Genomic DNA, 8,289 nt, shown 5'->3' with positions numbered 1-8,289 from the left:
GGGCACAAGGGAGCGCAACATATTCCTTGGGTATTAATTACTTTGAAACCTGCTGATTTGTTTTCGTAATGCTGCAGTTCACTTCAGACTTCTGTCCTATTCAAGTTAATTTACTGTTATTATTTGTTTACAGTACAAGAACAAATAATAACATCCAAACATGATCTATACACACTCACATACAATGCAATCCGCTATCATAGAGGGAATATTATTTATTATAATTATTAATACATTTTGTGGTCAGAAAGAAGACTAGAAACAATTACTTATTATTTGTTGCCTAAACCTAAAAACGAATTGTTTTGAAGGTGCTATTATGCTCATATTCACATGAATCTCCCGCACCGGACACACAAGCACACGGTTTTATTGGCTCGCGCTTGTACTGTCATATGATTTGATTGGCTGGCGCTTCCGTCGACGCTTGAAAAGTTGAACTTTTCTCAACTTTCAGCGCGAGCAACGGAGGCAAAGCGACGGAACCACAATGCAGTTCGGCAAAGCTTGACGTCACCCCATTCAAAGTGAATGGGAAGCGTCTCTGTTGAAGCATGCAACGGAACCGTGTGGACATTACGTTGCATAGTGATGTCACTATCTTACAGGAGTAAACAAAGTTTAAATGGCCCCAAAGGGACGTTTCACTTTGGCTGTGAGTGCACCAGATGGAAAACAGTTAACAAATAACCCGAGGATTTTTTTTATCAGGTGAGTTCATGAGTCAATCATTTTCAAAAAGATTTCATATATTCCTTAAAGGTTTTCACCCACACCTTATTTTTCTACACTTCAAATGATGAATTCTTGTTGCACACTCTAATATATATTTCAAAAAAGTAGTGTCTTTGCCTGGACAGTGAATGGGAGAATAGAGCCTGTGGTGGTGTTGAGAGGAAACACAGAGTGCAGGGACTGAAGAAATGGCAGTGCATGTTGTTGTCCCTGGATCTTTTAATTAGCTAACCTCAGGCGGCAGCAGAGCCTTTTTATTACAGCATTAGCTTCTGATAGTATTTGTGATTGGATTACACATGTGAATCAAGTGCAACACACAATGCAAAAAGGATTGCCATTTATTACAGAAAACTCCTTCCTCTTATGCAGATATACTCCTTGAGCTCTTCACTCTGGGCTACACCTGCAGCTTGGCTTCATGCAAGTAGGATGGAGTTTTAAGCAAACATCCTCAAAATGCTAGTGCAGGAAAACACCAGCAGATAAATGAAAGCCATATGTTAAAGGGAAAAAGAGGGGAAAGCGTTGATGTAAAGCTGCGCTCCCCCTCTCTTTCTCGGGGGAGTTACATGAGCCAGTCTACCATAGCTAAACTGCAGTGGAGCACAATGCTGCAGAGATTAAACTCCAGCCCATATCTTCAGATCGCCTGCTACGAGACACGCAGAGAGTATAAGAGAGGGATTACAGCAGGGTGGCAGAGAGGACAGACGAGAGCACGCAGAGAAAAGAAACCCTGGAGCGTCTCATATCTGAACAGCATCTCACCTTTTTATATAATGCCAAAGAGATATCTGTCTTTTGAAAAAGGCACAGTATTTATTTATCGGAGGCACGATGCCTGTGATGCATGCTAATGAAGGAATGCCTTTAAGAGGGAATTCAGAAAAATAATGTGTTATCAAAATGTTAATGTAAAGGGACTTTATTGCAGCTTTTTAGTACCTTTTGAAAGAAATAAAAGCACTTTCATTTTGATTCTTGGTCATGGGTATAGTAAACACTATGTTTCAGGAATGAACTAGGGAATCTGAAGTTCGGGTTTGTTTAACTTATAGTTAAGGTTAATTTCTCTTCTATTATTTGCATGTTTCTTTTTGCTTTTCAAAAAGGTATTAATGTTGTTCACTGTTGATTCATTATCAAATATCCACAAATGTGTCCAAATAAATTCACACACCTTTCCTGGCAGAAGTCCTGACCTCAAAATGACTCAGCTGCACATGGCTGGAAAACCTCTTCATGCTTAATCAATTTCTATCTGTGTGTGAGTTGTTGACGTAACACAGAACATGATCCAGCCAACAAAATGAAAAATTCTACCAGCCTGCGAAACTCAATACTCCTGTAATTACTTCTGCTGGTAGTATTACATGAGCTTTATACTGTATTATTTCATTTTCTCTAAGGAATTATTTATTGTGCACTCATTATAATAAACGCCCAATACGTAATGTGAGCTAAAGATTGTGCTGTAACCAGATGTGTCTGTGTTTGAAGCTCATTTCCTCAATTTCATTATTCCTCTCATGAGTCTTTTCCCCGATAGATATCCACTGAGGAGCCTCTAATTGACCACTTATAGAGTCAATTACCTTCATGCAGAAAAACACCAATGTGTACTGTGCAATGGTTAATCCTCATATCAAACTGAGTATATACACACATCATTTATTAATGCAGTGTGTGAGTGAGTTGTTAAAATGAGTCATTCCTTCTATTTTTCTCCCTCCTGTCTCCCACTGAGAGATGAGTCAGAATATGGGTGAAATCTTGGTGAAAAATAAGCCTTTCTAAACCCAAGAGACAAAAACAGTAGCCATTCTCTTGTAGTTTATAAAACTACAACCAAAAATAAAATATGTGTTATCTTTATTTTACCTTTAAATGAGAGTGATAGGCGACAAGAATACTTAATTATGTAAATGATAGGAATGTTCTTTGCTGTGCATCTATTTTTGGTATGATGGAGACAAATTATGAAGCCAAATCGCGCACAAATATACAAACACATTAGTGGCATTCATAACTTTTCCAGAGTGTGGGAGAAATCCATTTACAGTAGCTAAACACACCTCCTACTCATGAATCAAAATACCTGGTGCCATGACAACCCACTGGTAAGCTCCTAAAGCAATTCGATTAAGTTGAAAGTGTCACCCACTACTCTCCATGCATTTCATAAACACACACACCATAAGCAGGGTGCTAGCAGGGAAACTGATTCCTCTAGTTTGCACGCCAAGTATTCCTACCAATCTGTCACTTCATGTTATCAGTATCCAACTCCATGCCTGCAGAGTTTACTTTACAAGGCGTCTGCTAGGAGATGAAATTCAGATGGTTCAGTATACATAAAAGTCTGGACTTCTCACTGTCACTCACCAATAAGATATTCAGGATCTTGACTGTGTGACAGACACACTAGTGTTGGCAATATATCTGGATCTCAGCCAGTTCACATTCAAATTCTCAGCAAAACTGATAAAGTGAAGTGCTTTCAATCAATATATAAATACTGGCTGCAACCTGTTTCCTCTTTATCATCACTCAAGACTGGCAATACTGCCACCAGGTTCAGTTTGGTTGTCACTGTTACCCAATTAAAGATGCCCTGTTATGCTTTTTAGGGGTGTCCCTTTCCTGTAGTGTGTTGTATAGGTTTTTGTGCATGTAAAAGATCTGCAAAGGCTAAAATCCCAAGGTTCCCTAGGGATTTTATCTCCTACACACTCCCCCCCAGCTTCAAACGCCTCCATTGGACTCCTTAGTTTACTTCCGTAAAATAATTATATCACTAAGTAACCCTCGCCCCTCTATTGGCTAGCGATCCAACACACTGTACGTGATAGGCTAAGGGGTCGGACATCTCTAAGCGATTGACCAATCTCAACAGAGCCGGCCAGCTAACCAATCAGAGCAGACAGGGCTCTGGTTTCAGACAGAGGGTGAAAAGAGGTGCTGCAGTACAGGCAGTGTGAGAAAAATAAAGAGCTTTTTGAACATTAAAGCATGGAGACATGTCACAGTAGAGACACTAAATACACATATGAACCTTAAAATGTCCTCTTTAATCCACACACATGCTTACCCAGCCATCCAGCACCAGAGTTTTTTACACACATGTCTGTCTCAGCACTGGGGAGGACGAAGCCAACCACGAACACCTCCACGCCATCAGACATGAGCGCCAGCCCGAGGACGAAGAACAGCTGCCACTGGAACCTCCCGTGGCCACACTCCTGCATGATGAGCTCGTACTGCTGAGCCAGCTCCTCCTCGTCCGTCTGCCTCTCGCTCTCCAGCTCCTTGTGACTCTTCAGGCTGTCAGAGACCGGCTGACCCAGAGCCACCTGACCGTCCCGCAGCTTCCCTTCATTGTGGGCCGGGACGCCTTGGTACTCCCCCTCGTAGATCTCATCCTCATCGTCGTGGCCCTCTGTGTCATCACTGGAGGCCCCTTCCTCATCGTTGGCGTGCTGACCGTTAGCATTGTAGTTGTTCTCGTCTTCTTCCTCGTTCTGGAAACGGTTGTAGCTGCGATGAGTCGAGTATTCATCTGAGGCTCGATCAACTGCTTTGCCTACATTTTTGGCAGCTTGCCTCTTTGCTTCCTTAGCGATGTCCTTGGCACCTTTTGCCAAGGAAACCCTGTTGTTGTGCGTTTCATCCATCTTGGCACGAGGAAGTGTGGCACTAAAAGTTTTTTTAATGAAACTTATTGAGATTTATTCCACAAGGTGCAACAAAAGTTATTTTTTCCTTTCTTTCTTGTGTTCTATTCCCTGACAGAGCAAGGTAAGTCAGCTGCCAGGACACCAATGATTAAGTAATGACCCGAGATCTCAAATTGGAAAGATCCTCCTGCCTGTCAGAGCTCAGCAAAAGAGATCACCAGCCTGTAGGGACAGAAAAAGAAAAGAAAAGTTAAGCATGATAAGCTGCATAACTGCAGATACATAACTGGAGTATTTCTTGGCACACTGAAACACAAACAGAAACACTTCAAACGAGCATTCAAACGCAATGACAGCCAAATTGATACAAGGTGAAATGTACTAATGCAATGGAAAGGCTTCACTAAGAGGGACTTAGCAAAAGATACATTTACACACTCAATCAAAATATAAAATACAACTCTTCATCTTATGAGAACCATAAATGCTTGCATCATCCGACAAAATAAATGTTGCCCTATTTTTGCTCTACAAACACAGTATTACAGACCCCTATAAATATAATGCAATGCAATTCACAAGAACCATAACAAGATTTCAATGAGCACATTTTTTACAATTGCAGACGAAAATAGCTTCTCAAAGGTTAGACCTTTTGCAGAGATCTTATATATAGATATGAACAGCTAGGTGTACCTAATAAACAGCAGGTTTTGTGGACGTGTAGACAAATCTTCTAAACCTTTGGTAGAAATTGGATACAGTGCAATTTGTGGACAAAACAACAACTTTACTCAAAGTGTTGCTGAACTACAGTATGTCTTTTTTTGTATTCTACAGAGGAAAACGTCTACTTCAAAGAGGGCCATCAATGATCCCATTTAATTTAAAATCATTCCAAACTAATGCGATTGATTGCAAAAAAAAAAGCTAAAACATGTTGTTCCAGTAATAGGTCTGTCAGCAAAGATTGCAAACTAATGATCCCCATTTAATCACAACTCGTGTCCTTGAAGTATGTCTGGAGTCTCACAGGACTGTGTCTCTCACAGTATAACAAACCCACTGACAACTGTAGTCCTTTAGTGATTTCTCCTAGTTTACTGAGGACATGACAGCGGTAGGTCTTACTATTAAAGAAGAAACCCCCTGAAGTCTAACAGCTTGTGGTCATCACTGTACTCATTAACAGGACCACAGTCAAGTCTCTGTGACCTCTCTGGGTCTGCTACCTCTCGCGATGTGTACAAAAACACAGCAGCCGTCTGAGAAGTCACGGTGACCCCCTCAAATCAACAGCACTGCTTTGTGGCTTCACTTTCACACAGACAGAACATTAACTGTAAAACATCATCAGACCCTCAGCATCAGACCCTCAGCATCAGACCCTCAGCATCAGACCCTCAGCATCAGACCCTCAGTATCAGACCCTCAGTATCAGACCCTCAGCATCAGACCCTCAGTATCAGACCCTCAGTATCAGACCCTCAGTATCAGACCCTCAGTATCAGACCCTCAGTATCAGACCCTCAGTATCAGACCCTCAGCATCAGACCCTCAGCATCAGACCCTCAGTATCAGACCCTCAGTATCAGACCCTCAGTATCAGACCCTCAGCATCAGACCCTCAGCATCAGACCCTCAGGTATCAGACCCTCAGCATCAGACCCTCATTATCAGACCCTCATTATCAGACCCTCAGTATCAGACCCTCAGTATCAGACCCTCATTATCAGACCCTCAGCATCAGACCCTCATTATCAGACCGAACACATCCAGCTTCTGAATTCAGGAACTAAACTATGATCTGAACACACTCAACAAAACTCCCACACACTTTCTGTTATGCAAAAGTCACAACAAAATGTACAGTGTTATCATATCAATGGTTTTACCAACTTGTATTCTGAAATGTCAAAATACTTTTAGGAATATTGTAAGAAAAGCAGTTTTTGGCTTTTAGTGCAGCAACAGGCTTGGGGAATAATGGATTACATCTATCATGATTTTTTGGGTTTTTTAAGATTCAATCATATTACTGATACATTCCAAATGGGAATTTCACTTTCTTTGGTTCATTTGTACTTTTTTTTAATTCAGTAGGTATTCCTTTAATACACTTACATAGAAAACATCTTATTGAAATGTCTTTATCATATATTTATCAACATTGCATTTGATATTAACGTTATTCAGAAGTAACAGAAAGCACTAAGGTTACATTACTTTTATGTTTTGGTACTTATTGTAAAGGAAATAAATTGCTGCCACTCTAGTGTCTGTGCGATAAAGCTGCAATACTGAAAAGCAGTGTATTAGCGTGGTTCATATGAGGTAACAAACACACAGATATTACCCAAATGTGCAGATTCCATCGGCTTGTTGTAACAAAAATACTCATATTTTTTTATTCAGTGCACATTTGTGTCAAGTCAAACAGAACTGGACTAGGTTGGATTTCATAAATATCCCTCATACCCTGCATCATTTATTCATTTGGGTTACACATTCAGAAATATTAGATTTTTGAAATGTGGCTTTTGTGAACATGTTTTCTGTCACAGCTTGTTCACATCTGAGTCGTGTTCCAGGGCTGGAAATGTCATCCTGTATGACTGAGCCCCCTTAAGGCTCTCTAATGCGGCCCTGGCATGGCCCCTCAGAAGACCTGTCAACACACAGGGCCCGAGCTGTCTGTCTGCCACACAGCGAGCGTCAGGCCCACAGACGGCCGCAGGAGAAACACCAGCAGGCTGCGGCCCACACATCACACTCAGAGACCCTCAGCAGTACGGTTACTGACAGAAGCAATACACACTACAGACAGAACAAAAGGAAAACCCCAGAAGATGCAAAAGACGTGTACAGGAGCGTTTGATGGCTATCTGACTGGAAAACACTCAAATGTACCAGGCATCTTCTCTTGCTAATGTCTGGCATTAATATGCTTAAACCTAACATTAAATCCTCCATGATGATGCAAATGAAAAGATACATTAAAAAGATGATATTGTTTTAAAATATAGAAGAGTTTTTCCAGCCCTTACAACTGCAACAGAGTGACAAGTGTTCTCTTTAGTGGGTCGCTTCCCGTCCGTTTCAAAAGTTCTACTCCCTCAAGAAAATATCAATTATTAAAGGATTGGATCCAAATCAGACAAATTGATCCGGACATCCCCGTTAATAATAAAGTCAAGAAATAATGCATTACATGTTTGCTGCCTAATCCTTCTTGTTAACTTATCTATTGATCTCAGGAATAGTAGGATTTAGTAGCATCTGCTATTTAGAAACATTAAAGTAAATACCAGACAGCCTTAAACAGGAATGATACCATGTTTGAAATGATTCATATACTGTACAGATGCAACCACATACTGTAGGTACCAACTTGTGATATGATTGTGTCTCTAAATAAAGAGAAATACAATTAAAACTTCTTACAAGAGGGTACTGTATTTGTATCTGCAGTCCCTGGAGTGGAAAGCATACACTGACGTATAGAGACTGGGTTAAGTGCCCAAATATAGCTTGGCAGGGTGATTTATGGTGTTTCTGCTCACCTTTGCTCTGCAGGAATAGATAAAACATCATTCGGGATCTGTCATTTGCACATAGGCGCCGGGGCTCCACAGCGACGTACAGCAGCCCGGGACAATTTGGTGCAATGCAGCAATAAAATGAAGTATGAAATGTGTTTAACTAACTTTGTTCACAGTTAGATGATGAGACACTGACTCCCCCTATAAATGCTGCTGAAGGTTAATCCAATGTCTCTGTGTCACTTTGAAATGATTACTGATAATCCATCATAACATTTATGTCAATAAACGTAGTTTTCTATAGAGTGTAACCCAGCTACCGGTTTTGGGCA

General features: G+C 40.8%; 1 pseudogene; it reads right to left on the bottom strand.

The window, feature by feature from the left end:
• LOC104965243 (synaptic vesicle glycoprotein 2C pseudogene) overlaps positions 1–8,289 on the bottom strand; it is a 22,483-nt pseudogene that overhangs the window by 8,934 nt on the left and 5,260 nt on the right.

This window comes from Notothenia coriiceps, unplaced genomic scaffold (assembly GCF_000735185.1).
Source record: "Notothenia coriiceps isolate Sejong01 unplaced genomic scaffold, NC01 NC01_scaffold00037244, whole genome shotgun sequence".
Taxonomy (NCBI): Eukaryota; Metazoa; Chordata; class Actinopteri; order Perciformes; family Nototheniidae; genus Notothenia; species Notothenia coriiceps.
This window is presented reverse-complemented; position numbering and strand designations above follow the sequence as displayed.